This window comes from Talpa europaea (assembly GCF_964194135.1).
Source record: "Talpa europaea genome assembly, chromosome: 14".
Lineage (NCBI taxonomy): Eukaryota > Metazoa > Chordata > Mammalia > Eulipotyphla > Talpidae > Talpa > Talpa europaea.
In genome coordinates, this window is record NC_140082.1 from 2,709,084 (window position 1) to 2,728,671 (window position 19,588).

Sequence of the window (19,588 nt, forward strand, 5' to 3'; positions counted from 1 at the left end):
GGGAATATAACCAAAATGAAAATGCATACATTGTGCAAAAATGAAAAATGATGTAAGAATTATATGAAATAAAATATTAAAAAAAAACTTTATCTGAAATAAATTTAGAGTCACCGAATCCTTGCATGGCTCTGTATCTTAAACTCCCAGTTCCTCCGGGCTCCGCAGAGACCAGCATCTTCAGAACATGGGAGGTTTAAGGTTTGACAAGTTAAACGCAGGTGAAACTGCAGACTTGTTTGACTTTGTTAAGTCAAAATTCCCTGCAAATTACTCAGGGGATTGACTCTGTGGGATGCTCTGGAGGCACTGATAACACTGGGGATTGTGGACTTTCTGAGCTGTGATTCATTTTTCTCGGTGTACCGCACTTCCTGCCATGATAAACAGCCTCTTGGAAAACATTTGCTCCCCAGGTGTGGCTGTGGAGTAGGCAGGGGCAGAGGACACTGGATGAAGACCCGGGGGGCCCTCATGGCCCTCAGTGTCTGCTGCTCCCCCCACCACAGCCCTATGTTGTCCAGTAGAAGTAGAATGTGAGCAGTTGAGTGTAATTACAAATTTCCTAGGAACCAAATTTAAAAAGTTTTTAAAAAGCAGATGCCATTAAATTTAGTGATATCATTTCAAGACAAAATCGATATTAAAAAACAACAGCTGGGGCCTCCCCTGGTGGCGCAGGCAGTTGAGCGCAGCGCTGTGAAGCTGCCCGCAGCCTCAGCAGCGCCAGTTCGATCCCGGCCAGCAGGGGAGGGTCCCACATGGCTCACAGACCTCTCCTGTCTCGCCCGCTGCTCCCCTCAGCAGTGTACTTCGTCAGTCTGCCTGTTCTGCTCCCCACTCTGTCTCTGGTGAGTCCTCTCACCCTCCCACGCCTCTGGCCTGTACCCCGGTTCTCGTATAAATAAATAAATCTTTAAAAAATAAAAAACAACAGCAACAACAACACCTGTTCTTAGGATATTTATTCTCTTTTTGGTGCTAAGTCTTCAAAAGCCAATGTGCATTTTTTACCTACATACAAGTCAATTTGAATGTTACATTTTTATTGGAATGCGGTATAATGTAAATTTTACCTTTTGTAAAAATCTTTGAACATTTCATAAAAATATTCAGTGAAAAAGGTAGCTTTACCTACTAAAGTTGTTCCAAACATAGTTTAGAAGTTTTCTAGTGGGCCTCCCCAGTGGCGCAGCAGTTGAGCGCTGGGTTGCAAGGCTGCCCGCAGCTTCTGCAACGCCGGTTCGAGCCCCGGCCACCGGGCGAGGGTCCCACATGGCGCGCAGACCTCTCCTGCCGCCCGCTGCTCCCCTCAGCAGTGTCCTTCGGTCCTTCTGCCTGCTCTGCTCCCCGCTCTGGCTCTGGTGAATTCTCTCACCCTCCCGCGCTTCTGACTGTACCCAGTGCTTGTATAAATAAATTAAATTAAATTAAAAAAAGATAAAAAAAAAGAAAACCTTTAGAAGGTTTCTAGTAAAAAAATCAAGTATTCATTTTGTAATTTAAATGGATTAAAATGAAATTAAGCCAAAATTCAGTTCCTAGTCTCATCCTGCTGTCTTATTCTAGTCTTATCCTGGTCTTACTCCTGCCTGTGGCTCTTCCCCACCCAGGCTGGGCTTCCCACCTACCTCCTCGCCTGGCTTTGCACCTTCCACTGTCCGTGGCTTCGCCGACCTGGCTGGCTAAGCCCAGCGCGTCCTCTTCCGAGAGGGACACTTGTCTGGGCTGACTTGCCGTTGTCCGAGATCCCCATCAATGCTGGCCCTTGTGGAAACACCCACAGGGCCTGATGCTGCTGGTCAGGCCTCTGCCCACAGAGGAAGGCGGGGCAACGCCACAAGCATTTTCTGCACAGGGGTTGATCAGGGAATCCCTCTCCATGGAGCCCTCTTGATTTATTTTCCTACTCCCCCAGCCTCGGGAATGCAGCCACCAGTTCCCCGGTGGCAGCGTGAGCTGTTGGTCTTGGCGCCTCGGGGCCGAGAGCCCTCGGAGCTGGCCACGTCTGGAGCACGGCTCGGCCTTCTGCTCCTGGTGGCTGATGGGGACTCGGCCCCTGAGCTCTGGGTCTCCTCTAAGTGCCTAAATTAGAGTAAGCAAATAAATAAGAGGGGAGGGGAGTTTCAGAAAATTATTCGTGAACCACTCAAATTTAATGCACAACTTCCTCAACCACAAATGCTTTCTTGGGGAATTTGAGCAAAGCCATAAGGAGATTTATCTTCCTAATGGAACCACCCCGAGCTGTCTCCAGCCTGTGGACACTGCACAGCAGGGTTGGCCCTCTGGCGTGACAGGGGCTCCCAAATGTTCTTGAGAAACTTTACCCCAAAGACCACGTGTGGCGCCCTTGGGTATTTTAAGCATTGAGGCCATTTAAAGTTGTTTCATTTGTACCATATGGGCAGTAGCAGGAATGCTGGCACCACTGGCGATGATGGGGGTGGAGGTGGGGTGATGGTGGGGGTGTTGATGGTCGGGGGAGTGAGGTCCACAAGATGTGAGTTGTCCACGAGGACAGGTAGTCTTTCCTTTCATTTCTCCAACCCAGAATTCTACTCAATAAATTCTTGTTGAACAGGAAGCAGATACTGTAACTAAATCATTAGCTGGAGAAAGGCTTGCTCAGAGCTGCTGGAGGACTAAACCGGAAGCAGGCACAGGTTGGGTGCCCTAGGTAGGAAAGAAATTGAAAATCTGATCAATCAGGAAAAGAAAGGAAGAAGTTTACATTTACATGGCGGGCCTCGATACCCAGCTGGCTCGTTAACCACGCGCCCCTGGAAGCAGGGGCCACGTATAATACTGGGGATTCCAGCTCACGTGCTCATCACAGAGTATCTCAGGGTGATAAAGTGATCAAGCAGCGAGGTACACAATTTGGAGGCTGGTAATTTCCTCCCATTACAGACGCTGCTTCCCATGGAACATGTGCTTAGTTCCTACTAAATAGTGTCTAAATGTTAACCATTTGCTCGTCCTATTTTTGCTGTAGGGCTGCACCATCCATGCCAGGGGTCAGTTCACTTTGTCTGTAAAGGGCCAGGTCGTCCATTTTCCAGGCTTTGTGGCTGGGCCATCTCTGTGGCAAGCATTAAACACTGCTGTTGTGTATCAGAGCAGCCAGGCATGTCAGCTGTGGGCTGGGCTGTTTGCCAATAAAACTTTATTGACAAAAATAGGCGGCAGCCTGGCTTTAGGTCGGGGCCAAGTTAGCTGACCTTGAACCAGAGGATTATTTTCAAAATATATTAAGGACTCACAGTAAGGAAAAAATTACAATAAATTAAAAAAATCCTTGTCATCTCCTACATGGAAAACCAGGAGCCCAGGCCTCGCAAAACCACTGCAGAAGCAAATTGGATGGAAGCAAAAGGTGATTAAATTCTAACTATGAGGATGGGGCATGGGCTGTGCCTGGTCTGCAACCTGAGGACTGACCTTTCTCACTAAAAAATGGGAAATTAAGAAGTCCAGGGCAGCGGCATGAAAGACTCATTAGATCCAGGCTGCGACTTAAGCTCCTTTAGGTCCATTCAGTTTTCACCAGAATCATCCTGCTGTGTGCCCTCTCCCTCCCCCCCGCCCCAACCCCCCCACCCCACCCCCGCCCCGTGGCGATTTGGGAAAGAAGCCGGAGTCCTGTCCTACAGAGGTTAATTTCTGAACATGAGAACCAGACCTTCCAGAAGGCAGCCCCACCCCCTACCCCTAGTCCACACAGGCATGTGACCGGTACCATCCAAGGGCCCGAGACCCGAGCCCCGACCCCCTGGGAGCACAAGTCCTCCCCCTCCTCTGCACCTCTGCACCCCGGATACAGGCCTGCCCACCCTCATCTCAGAGGGAGGGCAAATAAACCCGCCCCCTAGGTTGGGATGGCGCAGGTCCCGCTGGGAGCTCCCAGTGAGGGGGGCCCCGAGGGGTGCACCCTGGCTCTGGGGTGACCGTAAACAGCAGCCTGACTCCCCCAGCCCCACCCCTTCTGGCCACAGTCTCCCTGGATCCTGCAGCCGAACCAGCTGCCAGGCGGACCCAGATCTTTCTGGGGCTCCCCGTGGGCGGTGGTAACCCAGCAGCAGGGACCATAAAGCCGGGGCCCTGCAGGCCCGCTGGCCCGAGGGCGAGGCAGGGCTCCCGAGGTAAGCGGGGCTGGCCCCCAGCAAGGCCCCCAGCAAGACCCCCAGCAAGGCCCCCAGCAAGGCGCCCAGCAAGGCACCCAGCAAGGCGCCCAGCAAGGCACCCAGCAAGGCGCCCAGCAAGGCAGGTGGCACGGGCGCCAGTCACCTGCACGCACAGACGCTCGTGGCACCAGCAGGTGCGCGGGGCGCGGCACAGACGCGCGGGTACCAGCTTGGCATCCAGCCTGCCAGGAGCCGGCCGTGCTCCTCGCATCGCTGGGAGGAGGGGGGCAAAGTGGGCCGGGAGCCCTGACACCCCAGCAGGGCACCTGCCTGCTCAGGACCCGTGGCTTCCCCTTGCCCGCCAGGCGGGGCAGAACCGGCAGGAGGGAGCCAGTGCTGCTGAGGCGAAGAACTGTGCAACCGGGGCTCCTGGGGGGAGTCGGGGAGATCATGCCCCCACCCGTTAATGAGGGCGGCAGGGAGGTAAGCAGGGAGACAGGCTCTAGGGCAAGCTCTGCCCGGCCGCAGGGCTCCCCAGGCCTCGGGAACCTCCCAGAAACTGGTCCCTGCCTGCCTCCCGACGGCCTGTGTCCCTGCCCTGGCCTCTGACTGCCCCTGGGGACCCCTCCCCAGTGCTCCTTGCCTCCAGAATTCTGCGTTGAACTGGTTTTGGTGTGTGTAAGGTCCAGGTCCTATTCCTTCTGTCTGAATACATCCAGTTTCCCCGGCTCCTTGTTTGAGAGGCTGCTCTTCCTCCCTCGTGCATTCTTGGTGCTGTGGCAAAGGCATATTTGGGTGACCTCTGGCCTCTCTGTACTGCTCCACTGGCGATGCCCGATGGCCTCTGTCAGTACCATACTGGTCTGATGACTACAACCTTGTAACAAAGTCAGAAGTGTGATGCCTCCGGCTCTGCTCTTCTCTCTCAGGACGGCTTCGGCTCCTCAGGCTTTTCTGGTTGCACATGAATTCTAGAATCGCTTTTTTCCTATATCTGTGAAAATACCACTGGGATTTTGATAGGGATTGCTTTGAATCTGAACATCACTTTCGGCGGCATAGACAATTTAACAATATTAGTTCTTCCAATCCATGAACGAAAAAAGTTTCTGCCCAGAAAAGGAAACAGGGAATAAAATGAAAAGGTAACCTGTGCAACGGAAGAAAATATTCACAAACCACTTACATGCAACTCAAGAGCAAAAAGCAAAGAATCTGATTAAGATATGGGCAGAGGAAGTGAACAGACTTTTCCAAAGAACACACACAAATGACCGACAGGTACGTGGAAAGAGGCCCATCAGGGGTGGGAGCTGGGGTGTGGGGTGCCTGCAAAGTGGTAGCAAGGCACTTTGGGAGTGATCAGAGTGCTCTCGCTCTTGTTCGTGTTGGTGGCTCCAGGACACCAATTTGGTGGAAAATTACCAAATTCTATCCTTTCTACTCCTAAAGAAAGCCCAGGAAAGCTGGAGAAACAAGTTGTAAACTTGGAGAGGGTGGCCGCAAAGAGAGCTGAAGAATTGGGGCTATTCATGCAACCACCAGGAGGGGTGCAGTCACCCTAAGTACGTGCGTCCATGGGCCCCAGCACACACAGGAGGCCAGATCAGGCAGCAACAGGCCTGCACCGCTGAAACCTCTTTTGTCCCTCTGGCCAGCGCCCTCATGGTCCCTGTGGTCCCCAAGGCCAGCAGGCTGCAGTCAGGGCTTGGCAGACATGCCGGCCACGGAGCCAGGACACAGGGACCATTGTTACCCGGGAAGCCGCAGGTTTCCCAGCCCTCCTCTGGAGTCAGTATGAATGATGTGTCAGCCTGCACAAACCCCCCTCCTCCAGCTGCAGCCAGTCGCCTGCAGGGGCTCCTCTATGTCACCTTGTCACCCAGACTAAGCCCCCTTCCCACTCTTGGCCCTGGAGGCGCGTGGAATCTGCCTCTTGGATGTCTTCACTTGCCTTTTGCTTTTCTGACTCTGCTCCCTACCCCCATTCCATCTGGCCCTGCTCGCATCCCCTCGCTGCCTGGGGTCTGTGGGTCACAAGCAGAATGACAGCAGAGCAGGCCCCCAGGCTGCACCGTGGAAGCTGCTGGGCACCCGTCCCTTGATCCACGCCGTTTCCAGGCCCGGCCTGACCTCCAGTCTTCCGTCCCTTAAACACCGTCCCCCACCTCCTACCTCGGGCCTCCTGTAATGATGGTGAAATATTTCAGACACTCAAGGAGACATAAAACAAATCCCGAGGGAGCTGGTGCCCTTGTTTGAAGAGGGAAAACATCTCAAGTCCCTCAAGATCCTCGGGGCATCCACACAGGGGCTGTGCCTATGTCTGTTGAAGGACATCTGTGCTGTTCCACCTTTGGCTGTGGTGACGAGCTCTTTGGTGATCACTGGGCACACATTTTGGTTAGGGCACCTGTTTCCTGTTCTTTGGGGTATCCACCAGGAGCGGAATTGCTGGGTCAGGTGATAACGCCATGTTTATCCCACAGAGGAGACACCAGTCTCTTCTCCCCAGCAACTGCACTGTTTTATTTCCTGCCTGCAAAGCACCAAGCCCCAGTTCTCCACGTTTGTCATCCTCCAGTGTTTCAACCAGCCTTTGCGTGGTGTGGAGTATGGTTTCCCTTTGTGTGAGCCCACCTCATCCGTCACTCCCTTCCTCTGTGGCGGGCATTTAGATCGTCACAAACCACGGTGCAGAGAAGACTCTCACACGATGGTCCAGCTGGTGTTTCTTAAGTTGGAACTTGCTCTGCGTCCTTTTCACGCCATCTCTGCCTGAAAACTCCACAGGCCCGTCCCCAGCACCATCACTCGGACCCTCACCATTCAAGATGGTGGCCACTAGCCTCGTGGCTCCTGAACACACAAAACGTGGCCAAATTGAGATGGACCACAAAAATGAAATACGCACCTGACTTCAAAGATATAATGTAGGAAAAAGGGAAATGTCTCATCAAAAAGTTCTACACTGGTCATGTTAGGGGAAAAAGGCTGTCCTAAAGCTAATTCCATACAGGCTTTGTGGACTCCACCCCCACCCCAGGCCAAAGCCACAGACACTGGGAACTCCACATCCCATCTCCACCCAAGGGAAGGTGGCTGGGACCTGAGGGTGGGGTTCAGCAGCCAGGTTTGGTATAAAACCAGACACATGGGCTTTGGGGGATTCCCTTTTTTTTTTTTGGCTCGCCACCAGCTTGCAGCTCGGGCAGCTCTCCGAGTGCCTTTGGGGTTTCCAGGTCGGCGGATCGGGGAGGACGCATTAAAGACTTTATTTCCCTATTTTCTCCCTGAGTTGTACATTTCCTCATTTCCCTTCCCTTGTAAATAAACCTTTTATGAACCTTTTGTGTGTGCCTGCAGTGGAGTACTCATAAGTCCCTTTTAAGCGCGGGCGAGGACCCACAGCCAGGAACCCGTTTTATATCGGGGCTGCTCCGTAACAGTCACATGTTGAAATGAAAAAGTATTCCATATATTGGGCTAAATAAAATTTTTATTCAAATTCATTTCACCTGTTTTTACATTTAAAAAATTGTGGCCAAGAGCTGGGAACAGCCTAGGTGCCCATGAAAGGGATAAAGAAGATGTGGAACAGACACAGAACTGACACTAATCAGCTATTTTTAAAAAAGATGAAATCCTGCCATTTTTGACAACATGCGTGGCCCCACAGGGAATTATGCTCAATGAAATAAGTCAGACAGAGAAAGACAAACACAGTGTGATTTCACTCATGTGTGGCCAGCTAAGGAAAAAAAAAAAATCAATGAATAAACAAAGACCAAAACAAATTTTAAATTGCGTGGACAAAATAGTGGTTACCAGAAGGGGCGGGGGGATGGGCCAGCCACATAAAGAGGCAACTGTTTAGTGAAAGATGGAAACTAAAGTTTGCATGAGGATGATAACGTAGACTATACAGATGTTGATTTGTAACATGTTATAAGCCTTTGTTGCAGCGATAATTTTTCTCTGTGGTTACGACGGTCTCAAATGGCTATGTGACTTGGCATTGGTGGCTCATGTGTCGTTCTAGGGGATGGTGCTACTCTGGGTGATGCATTTGCCTCGTCACATCTTCCCTCCTTGGTTTATTTCCATTTCTTCAGCTGGATCATCAACATGAGAGTCAGAACTGGTCTCTGGCCCTTTCTTTCCTAAACCCAGAGTTGAGGGGAGTTTTGTAAACTAGGGGAAATTAGCATGAGCTTCCCCAAAGCAGCTCCGATCATGTCAACCCCAGTTCTAACTGTTTTTCACATCTTTCGGTGATTTCCTTTTGACTTCAGGATAAAGCAAAGCTCCCGACAGGGCTGCAAGGCCCCGGGGTCTGGCCCCTGGCCACACGTCTGCATTCCAGGCCTCCAGGCCTTCCTGCCTTTGTTCCTGCTTGCTCCTACCACAGGGCCTGTGCACATGTCATTCTTGCTGCTGCGGGTGCCCCTTCCTTCCTTCATCACCTGGCACCTTCTTTTCATCCTCTGATCTGTACCAAACAGACCAGGCTGACCCTGACCAGGGCTCAGGTTCACAGGTCGCTCCCCACACCTGAAAAACAGTAAACCTTGCAAAGGATCTTTCTGAGCTAATTTGCATGGCCCCCAGGAATCCCTGACCCTGTTAGCCATCCAGGTAATGCCCCTGCTGCATGCTCCCCTTCCCCCTGGAGGAAGATCTGTGAACCAGGGAGTTGATACCTGGGTCTAGCGTGTCTCTCAAATGCAATTTCAGTCCAAGAATAACACTGGTAATAAGATGCCTCATGTCAATTTTATGGGCTGCAAATACCTTCTAGTTAGACCCTGAGGTAAGTTACAGGCCTGAGCAGATCTTGAGAAGCTGCCAAAATGTTTCTCAGTCACTCTTCTAAAAATGTCTTTGTCCTTAACTTTGGGGGCTGCGCACCTGGCCAGGGCAGCCTGTGACTTCCAGCTGGGACATGACGGGCTGTGGGCCACTTTCAGGCCAGCAGGCCACTCTCGGTAGCCAGGCGATTGGCGATGCCCCACCTCAGGACATCCGAGCCGCCAGGGGGACGCCAGCGTCTGCCAGCCTATCTGGTGAGCCAGATCTTGGTGGAATCGATTTCAGATTTCATGTGGAGACAAAGGAGCCTCTTCCTTGCAGGCCCAAGGAATCAGCAGGTGAGCTGCGTGGTATCTGTAACCGGAAGCAGGTGGAAAGGACACCGTCCTGAGTCAAATCACAAAGCAGCGCTGTGTCCTAACTCTCTGCTGGCTAAAAAGGCTATTGACACAGGGCACATACCAGCCGACTTCTCACCAAGCAAACAAACGCAGGAGGCCAGCTCCCCGCTGAGACACCAGTGCCTTCAGCTCCCAGATGCCCGCGGGGACGGTACCCAGGGCTATGCCCTTGGTGTCACCAGCGCCCTGCCAGCCCTGCAGGCACCTCAGCACAGCTCAGCTCTGTGCCAGTGGCCTTGTAACCTCTGCCCTTCCCCCTGGTCCTCAGCATCGTGCTTACGGCTCATCTGGGCCCCTTGCTTGGGGCCCCAACCCAGGACAGCCACTGTGCCCCTGGAGAGGCCACCCAGGGGCAGGTGAGTTCCCGGCAGCCACCCCACCACATGCCCCTCGTGATGGGGCCTGCGCTGCCCCAGGCCATGAGGACTGGCTCCTTCTCAGCTCATAAGCCGCCCCTCTCACATTTACAACCAGTGCTTGGTCATTGCAAGGAGTCCCCCCACCGCTCCCCAAGGTCCCCGACCTGCAGACTATTCACGGCTGCTGCCGCTGACTGTTACTCTGCCACCTTCTTTAGTTATTTCTGCGGACATCATTTTTTTACCTACTTCATTAGGAGCTAGAGTGAGGAAAACGGAAGAGGCAGCAGGGGTCTTGCAGCCGCAGTGGCCCCGGGCGTGCTGAGCAGCAGGGGACCTTCCTTGGGGGGTGTGTTTGGGCAGGGGCAGCAGGGGCTGGGCCCCGTGGGTGTGGACAGGGCTCCCCGGGCCTAATCACGAAGCAGGCTGGCGTGGGACTGGTTTTGGACAGCTGGATATTGGAGGTGCAGTGTGAGGATTCATCACTTCTCCCTAGTACCTGACTCTTTGTGCCTCGGTTTCCACATCTGCCAAATGGGACGAGCACAAGATTAATGGAGTGATTTATACAGGTGCACAGAGCAACACCCGGCACTCACGAGGGCTGTACAGGAGCCACTGCCATGAAGTGCAGCGTGAGTGCCGAGGCTCTTGGACGACAGCCCCGGGAGCCTGCCTCCCTGTGTGCTGAGGGCCAGGGACATGCACTTTCAGTGCTAAACCCTGCAGAGTCCCAGCAAGCTGGGGCAGGTTCGTCACCCCACATTCCTTGTCACTGGATGAACCAGCAGGGACCCTTCTCACTATAACCGCAGAAAGTCCAAGTGTGGAAATAAATATTGATTTGTCATTCATTCACTCATTGCATAAGTACTTATTAACTTCTGCTCTGTGCCAGGTACTACACAAGCTTGTGAAGAACCAAGGGAAGCATATTCCATGTGGAGGAACAGCACGTGCAAAGGCCCTGAGACAGGAATTTTCCCAGACAGAGCCCGATTGTGTGGGGTCTTGTAGAGTTTTTCTAATTGTACTGACAAGCATTTGGGGGGCATTAAACAGCCTTGCGATACTCCCATTACTTGAGCAACCAGTATGGGCCTCTTTTCTTAGAACTAAAATAGCTGAAGTAGTAGTATTAATACCGTCGCGCTGCTCCTCAAAAAGGTCCATCTTCAGATCAAATGAGGTCACAAGGCATCTTCACACATAAGCCATGTCAGCTTAGCTCCTTGAAGAATTTCCTCCCCTAGGGCAAGAAAGGTTCATTGTATTGGCTGTCATCCAAGATTATTTCAAGAAGCCATCATGAGAATTCTATATTTGCATTTGCTTTAAAATCGTTGTCAACAGTACTGTAACTTGATATACTTTATATAAAGCCCAACATAAGAAATTTATTTTAGAGCTTGGTATCAGAAATAAACTAAAGAATTATTATTTCCTTCTTTCTATAACGAGAAAGACGAGACTTCCCGTGTTTCCCTTTTTGACCTGCCTACCAGGAAGCTCAAGACTGATTCACATGTTTCATCTCCGAAACTGTTAATCCTTGACATTGACCTAAGTACTCCCCCTTTCACTGCACCTTTCTGTTTCTGTCATATTAATCCTCTTCATTTTATTTTCAAATGATGTTCTTTGTTATAAGCTGCCTCATTCTTTTTTGGAGCAAAGTGAGGACGCATGTAAATAAAGGGCTCATTCATCTGAGGTGTAGGCATAGGCAAAGTCTGGCTGACCTAGTTCCCCAAGACTTAAAGCTTGTAAATTCAAATATACCTAAAGAAAAACAAACAGGAATTTCATTTCTCACAATTAACTTTGGGGATGAAATGAAAACAAATAGATCTCCTAGAATAGCTAATTATTTTCCCCGTCTGTGACATCTGCTGCTGTTTGTGGACTGAGCTAAGCCCGCTCTATTCCTATTCCTGTCTCCCTGGTGGTGTCTGTGTCTGAGCAGAGTGAGTGAGCTTCTAGAGGGAGGATGGAGGACCCGGGATAGATACCAGTTTCAATTCAAAAGTCACTGGTGCACCGGCTGATGACTGGCCCGCATTACCTCGGACTGCCCAGTAACCCATAATTTTTCCACTTTGCAGGGATGGTTATGTTCCTTCAAATGGAAGCATAATTAACCAGGGTGAGTACAGCCTCTCTCCCTTGCCTGTGTGGTTCACTGGGATGTTTTTCAAGCTGGGCCTGCGTGAGGCTGTCCCTCTGCTCTCTCATGGGCCCTGGGGAGAAGCAGCCCGTTGGGCTACCTTCGGGCAACACTGAGGAGTGGGTCTGTGGGTGGCAGCACACCAGGGATGTGGGCTCCCCTAGATGCCCCAGACTGGCAGCGTCTCGCTCCCTGGGATGGAACCAGGCTGGGATTTATCCCTGGGAGACTGCTATGCTATTATCTGCAAATTATATACACACACACTCGCACACTAGCAGCCTAGATGGAGGAATAGTCTAGAATGTAGACCATCTGTGCTTAGGCGTGGAATCAGACCAGCAGTTCTCAGAGTGTGCTCCCCAGCCCAGCAGCGTCTCCTGGGAACTTGCTCCACCAGCAGCAGCTCCAGGCCCCATCCCAGACCCTCCTAGTCAGAAATTCAGGCACGGGGCCCAGTCACCTGGGTTTGCACAGGCTCCTAGACTTTCGGGTACTCACTCAACTCTGAGAGCCACCGAGGTGGAGAAAGCAAGGGGGACAGCTTGGAGCGCTGAGCCAGTCCCTGCCAAGGGGGCACAGAAAGGATGAGCCCACCTGTCCCCGGGCCACTTGCCCTGTCTTCTCTTGCTCTTATTAAGGGAAAAGAGTGGGAAAGATCACGTTCCACTGGCTCCGGCTCCCCTCTGGGGTGGCTGCGCCCCTGGGGACCTGGCAGTGTCTGGGCCTTGGGCGAGGGCAGATGCTACTGGCGTGCAGTGTTGCTAACATCCTCCAAAGCATAAGACAGGCCCCAGCCCACGAGTGCGGCCTTATTGGGAAGCGAGGCCTTTGTAGCCACTGGCAGCTGGCAGCAGCCGTCCAGGTGGGGCCCTAATTCAACATGGGGGCATCCTCGCGAGACGAGCAGATGACAGAGGGCAGCCGGCGGAAGGAGACTTGGGGAGAAGGTCACATGGACCTGAGGCAGGGAGCCCAGCCATCCTTTGCAGGCTAGGCACCGGAAGCGAGTCCTGAAACAGGTTCCCCGCAGCCCCCCCAGAAGGAGCTGACCTCAACGGCCGGCCTACAGAATTGTGAGAGCGTGAACTGCGGCTAACTGAAGGCCCCAGGTTGTGATACTTACTGCGGCAGCTCCAGGAAACAAACATAGAGACCAAGTGTGCAAAGAAGCAGAAGAGAATGTTCCAGGCGGAGGCACAGCAAAAGCGAAGGCCGGCAGGAACGTCTGGCCTCGTCCAAGGAGGAAAGGAAGCTAGCGGGAAGGGGCGGGCAGGTGCCAGGCCACGCCAGGCCTTCCAGCCACAGCACGAAGCTATCAGGGGCTTTAATCTGGGAAGTGACGTATCCCCACATGTGTCTTTTGAAGGTCACGTTAGTGTTGAGGGGGAGAGCAAGGGGGCTCCGGAGGAGGCTGCGTCTGCTGTGCAGGTGAGGAGGCTGGTGCAGGCAGGTGAGGGTGAGGGGCAGCGACTGCTTTCAGCGGGGCCTCCTGGGCAGAGAAAAGTGACCTGCAAGGTCAAAATCCCCTGGACTCAATGCTGAGGGTTCACGGCTCACACTTGCCCGTGCATCCAAAGCTGCTTTTGTGTGAGAAGTCACAGCCCTGCCTGTGTGTGACTCAGGCGCGTGTTCACAACGCAGCGGGGAGGTTTCTGTCCCTGGTCCTTTCTGGGACTAGCAGGAGAGGTGGAGAAACGAGCATCTGGCAAGTCACGCAGCAGAACTGTCTGCGCTGGACCTGGGGGTGCGGGAGAGGGGCCCAGGTGACTCCTGGGAGCAGCAGGGGCGGGCGTGGCCTCAGCGGCAACCCACGCCTGTGGGGCCGAGGAGGGGGGCAAGAAGGGGCCTCTCCGCACTCGCTAGGGGGACTGAGAGTTTGGTTGCTCTTTGTGGACAAAGAAACTCAGCCAGCCCCAGTGAGCCCGACACTCACTCCCAGGACCATGCACAGATCCCACTCCCTGTGAGAGGACCAGCCAGGGAGGTGCCAGGGCCCCCACCCCCGAGTTTCACCAGCCTCCAACATCACGAGGGAGCCGGCAAGCCTGCCTGGCCCCGCAGAGCCCGTGGTGCAACCCAGCCGCCACCTGTCGTCCGTCGTATCTGGAGATGAGGGAGCGGGAGGCTGCGTGTGACTTTCACACTCATTCTGCAGCCCCACGGGGCCCCTGCCCCTGAGCAACCACGGCCCCAGGGGGGCTTTCACCAAAAGACGTGCAGGAGCGAAATGTTCCATTTCTTTCGTGGCTCTAAAATCGTAGGAACAGGCTCTGGCCCACGTTTGAACTTCCCAGAATAAGGTGATTCTTGTTTTTGTCCTTTGTTTTTCTTGGTGACCTGCTGCTTGGTCTCTGGGCTGGGCTGTTTTGGAACTTTTGTAGAAAGACTTCTAAGCGCATTTGTGTGACGGCGATGGCTGCGCTGAGGAGAGAAAGTTCCATACCTGTGGCCGGCTCAGGCCAGGCTGCAAGCAAAGCCCCAGCCAGCCGGCCCCGGGCAACTGTCACGTTCTCCGCACTCTCGTGCCTGGGGGCCCGGAGCAGACCAAGGACGTGTCCAAAGTCACGCAGCAGAACTGTCTGCACCCCTTCCTGCGTCCTGCTCGCCTGGGCTCCGGAGGGAGGGCCCCTTCTTCTCCAGGGGAGACCCCCATCCGTTATACTTTATCGGAGGCTTTGCCAACGATGAGAACTCAAAAATGAATGGGTTGCCTTTTGGGTAAGCGAGCTCTTCCCCGACGGAGAGCAAGGCCCAGGGTGTCACGGAGGCGAACTGCGTTGTCTAAAGTTGGCTCCGGCCGCCCCTGGAGGCGACCTCGCAGCGCCGCCTTCAGCGACCTCTCCCTGGAGGGCTGGGCCGGGCGGGGCTGAGAACACTGACTCCACGAATACTGGCCAAGACGACAAACCAAGGTGGATTTTTCCAAGAGAGCCAGCAGTTGAAGGTCTTCCCGCACACTCCCCCGTCCTGGGAGTCCCTCGTCCGCCTCATCTACGCATCTGTGCATCCACCCACGCCCGGGCGACTGCAGCCCCGGCCCGGTGCCGAGCGAGGAAACTGGCCCCAGGGACAGGTATTTCCCCAAGTCCACACAGCTGGTCACAGGATAGACCCGGAATGCGAACTCAAGGAGACTGAGGGTGAACTTGAGCGACTAACCTGGCCCTGGGCTGGGGGTGGTTGGGTAGGGACCGGCATCGCCCTGACGGACGCTCCGAGCCCTTGCAAAAACCTGAGTCCGCCGCCCTGAGTTTCTTTCCAAGCCGCCATTCCTAAAACCCGTGTTTATTTTACAAGGAATTTATTCCATATGGTTGTGATCCTCACTCATTTCAGTCACTGAACCGCCTTTGGACAGAGATGTTTGATAACCAGAGAAAGTTCTGGCTCATAATTTTTCAATAAGAGAAAGTCAGATGTAGCTGACAGGCCGCGTGGTCCCACAGGCTCCTGGGGGGGGACAGACAGGCGGTTTCTCTGCCCACATCAGCTTGGGAAGTCACAGGAGAAGAAACTTCCACAAAATCCTAAGGCAGTAGCTTGGGGGCTGGACAGAGGGTCTCGCCGCCCTTGGGGGCACAGAGAGAGCCTCCGACGCCCGGCCTTGAGCCCCTGACCCTGTTGTAGAGCAACCCCGATACAAAACGGGGTGCCTGACCGTGGGTCCTCACCCGCGCGCTTAAAAGGACTTATCCATGCTCTACTGCAGGCACACGTGAAAGGTTCATAAAAGGTTTATTGACAAGGGAAGGGGAGATGAGGAAATGTACAGCTCTGGGAGAAAAGTGGGAGACAAAGTTTTAAATGCGTCCTACCCGATCCGCCGATCAGGAATCCCAAAATGGCGCCCTGAGAGCTGCCGCCAGCCAGGAGCCGTGAAGCCAGGAGGCGAGCGATCGCCAGAGAGCCCAAGGCCCACGTGGTTGGTTTTTATATCCAACCTGGCTGCCCAACTCCACCCTCAGGTCCCAGCCACCTTCCCTTTGGTGGTGATGGGATTTGTCTTTCCCAATGTCTTGATGGCTTTAGTCTGGAGTGGGGGTGGGGTCAACAAAGCCTGTATGGGATTAACTCAGGACATCATTTCCCCCTAACAACCCCACAGGGGTGTGAGCCCCTGTCCCCGGCTGCTGCAGAAAAACAAATTGGGTTGCTGAAGAGCCTGACACGGAGGAAGGTCCGAGAACAGCAGCTCAAGGCAGGGTACCGTGGGCTCAACGGTGACCCTTTAAAAGGTATATCAACGCTCGCACCCCCGGAACCTGCAGGTGTGGTCTTATTTGGAGAAAGGGTCACCTTTTGGTGGCGAAAGGTTGGGGAGACTGGAGGAGAGGGCCGCGGGGAGAGCAGAGCCACGCAGCCACATGCTGAGGAGGCCCAGCTGCAGGCTGGGGGTGCCTGGCCTTGCTGACACCTGATTGTGCCCAGAGACACTAACTCAACCCCAGCCCTGGGGCTGGGAGAGAATTGGGCCCCATTGTGTTAAGACCCCAATTTTGTAGGAGCTGCCGCGCAGCCCCAGGAAAGCCTCTTGGCAACCCCAAGTCTCCCTGAGAAGTCCCACGCTTCGGTTTCCGGGCGCCCTCCTGTCGGTGCTCCCCGCAGGCGAGGAGGAGGGAGAAACCAGGAACGCGGCTGCGTATTCGTTTTCAAACAACACTGGGGATCGCCCACCGCTTGACGGAAGCGCCACTTTTCTCCAGAACAAATAATTCTGTTTTCCGAAACAAAGGATGTAGCAAGGGGAGTGACCCCCTCTTAATCTCAGCGAAGACTGGGGCAGGAAGGGGAAGTAGCAAGGGGGAGACAATGGCCCCACTCACGCTCTCCCCCGGCTGGGGGTCCTGCTCACAGCCTCCTTTCACGAAGACCGTATCAGCAACCGCCCTGCGGAGGAAGGGTCCCTCCAGGGGTCCCTCCAGGGGTCCCTCCAGTTTTCCTTTGTGGCTGGTTTCCCTGGACTCCAGCCAGCAAAGTGGGCCTGGCTTTGGCGACTCAATTCCCCCCGGCAAATCCTCTCCCACCCAAACGGGCCCGAGGCCTTCTGGGGTGACTCCAGCGGGTCCCGCGGGCGCCAGCCCGGGAATTCGCATGGTAACTGCCGGAACACTGACCTCGTGGAGGAAACGTGGGCCCTGATGAAAAGGCTCCTTAGGAAAAGGAAAAAGAGAAGGGGAGGCTGGCAGGTCAGCCCTACCCACGAATCAAAGAACATCCAGGAAGGCCCCACAGTTTTAGGAAAGAACCGTAATCCCTCCGGGAGCTGTGGCTCCGTGCCAGACACTGTTCTGGCGCCTTCTGTGTCTTACCTGGTTTGGCCCCAGAATGCAGAACGGGGCGATTCATGGGACATGATCGCAGTGGCCGAGGGGCGAGCAGGGCAGCAGGAGAAGCCCCAAAATGAAGAATTTCAAACCCTGGTAGAAGACATTCAACGCAGGGGACCCAAGACACCAGGACTTGATGAAACAGAAGCTCCCAGAAGCATGGACAAGACTGAGGAAGAAATGGCCAGAGATGAGAACAGAGGGAGGATGAAAGTTCTCCAGCCCCCCCAAGTAGACAAGATGGGTTTCCTTCAGAGACGCATCAAGTGGGGCGCGTCCGGGGACCCTCCTCCCGCGGGAGCAGAGCGTGGCCCATCAGGTGGCCGCGTCAGAGAGACAGTCCTACTCCAGCAGTCACAGAACTCCCCAGCCAGGAGCCGCTTCATCAGACGTCACGGGCAGAGTGTCGTCAAGGGCTCCAAGGGAGAAAAGGGGAGACGAGGGTTTAAAACTCTTTCCACGTTTGGGAAGAACATGTAAAGACCAGAACATTTTAAACAAAATACATGAAGTGGGGTGGACCACTTTGGGGCTGAGATGGGTGGTGGAACAAAAACCTCTGGCTTTGTCCTCCCCCGAAACCTCATTAGAACTACATGGATGTTCATTTGGGGGTTTAAGTTTGGGCTTTTTAAAAAAAACTCAGACCTTTGAAGAGAGGAGGAGAGGGGAGAAAAGAGCAAGGGTGATTTGGAAACTGAGGGAGGGATGGTTTAGTCACAGCTGACTTAGCAGGCTTGAAAGAGTCAAATTCTAGGCCCTCCCTGGTGGCGCAAGGGGTTAAGACGCAACCTATGAAGCTGTCCGCAGCCTCTGCAGCACGAGTTCGATCCCAGCCGGCCATGGAGATGCCCTATGGTGCGGCAGACCCCTCCTGTCTCCCCGCTGCTCCCCTCAGCAGTGGACTTCGGTCAGTCTGCCTGTTCTGCTCCCCGCTCTGTCTCTGGTGAATCCTCTCAACCCCCTCACACCTCTGGCCTGTACCCCAGTTCTTGAGTGCATAAATAAATAAATCTTTAAAAAAAAAAAAGTCAAATTCTAAACCAGCAGCGAGAAGCTGAGAACGAAAAAAGAGCCCTCTTCTCATGGCTGAAGTTGAAAGGCACACATTTTCCATTTGCATATACTTTTATATAAATGAAAAGAAAACACTCACAAATTAGAATCATATAAGAAAGGAAGATGGAAGAAAACAAAATCAAGTCTTCAGCAAGAAAAGCAAAACCATCCTAACATGGAAATAGTCCAAATTTCTCCATTCAAAGGCATAAGCCCTCCAAGTGGGCAAAAGCAAATCTATACAGAGAGGCAAACGATAATGACGGGAAATTTTCAATCAAATTTATAGAAGAGGAAAGGGTTTCCTATTTAATAAGGGGCTGTGTGAAGCAAGCGATTCCTCAAGATAAAAATGGTTATGATTAAAAAGTTATAGTTAGCAATAATAAGGATTTATAAATTATCAACTGAATAGCAGCATAGAGAATGAATTAATAAAATCAGCGTGTGCATCTGCAGTTCATGAATAAATAAAAGGATCCTACAATTAAATGATTACACAAATGAGCTCTCCAAACTTATGTCATGCAAATAAGAATCAGACCTTCTTTTGAGGGTTCATAGTTTTTATACACAAATTATCCAATAGAAGCAACATGTCTTGGTGTACAAGTGTTGTGGTAGCTTTATCTGCAAAAGACCACGCTTGGGAACCATCCCGCTGCCAGGTCTCGGGAGAATGGTTTTATACCTCATGATCCAGCGACGTGAGGACATATGGCAGTTGTACAAGGGCATTTTGAAGGCCACACGGAAGCACAGGGAAATATTTCCTCGTCGAGTGAAGATATGTGAATACAACACGTACGTACACTTTTATTTCATAATTAGTAGAAGAAAAAGAAAATGTTCTCTGCATGGGATGATCAGATCATTACTGCTTGATTATATTAACGTTGCTGCCGCAAGGTGTGCCTTGCTGAATCGTGCAAAATACATGATAGTGCAGAACGCATTATCGCAGAGAATGTATTTTTCACAAAATAACCCTCCACCCGCCGAAAGATTTCAGCTTGCCGAAGGCTCAGATGCTGGTGAACACTTTTTAGCAATAAAGTATTTTTCAATGAAAGCATGTCCATTATTTTTTTAGATCTGATGCTATACAGGCCTGACAGATGACAGTGCGGTGCCAACGTCACTTTTATATCCGCCGGGAAACTGAAAATCTGCATGACCCGCTTTCCCGTGATACTGGTTTTATCAGAGGTGTGAAAAGAGCCGCAGCATCTCCCTGGGGGGGCTGTGCTATTTTTCAATGTAAAACCTATAAAATAAAATAAGTCAAAATAAGACAACAACCTGGGGAAAAGAAAATAGGACTTCCTTGCCA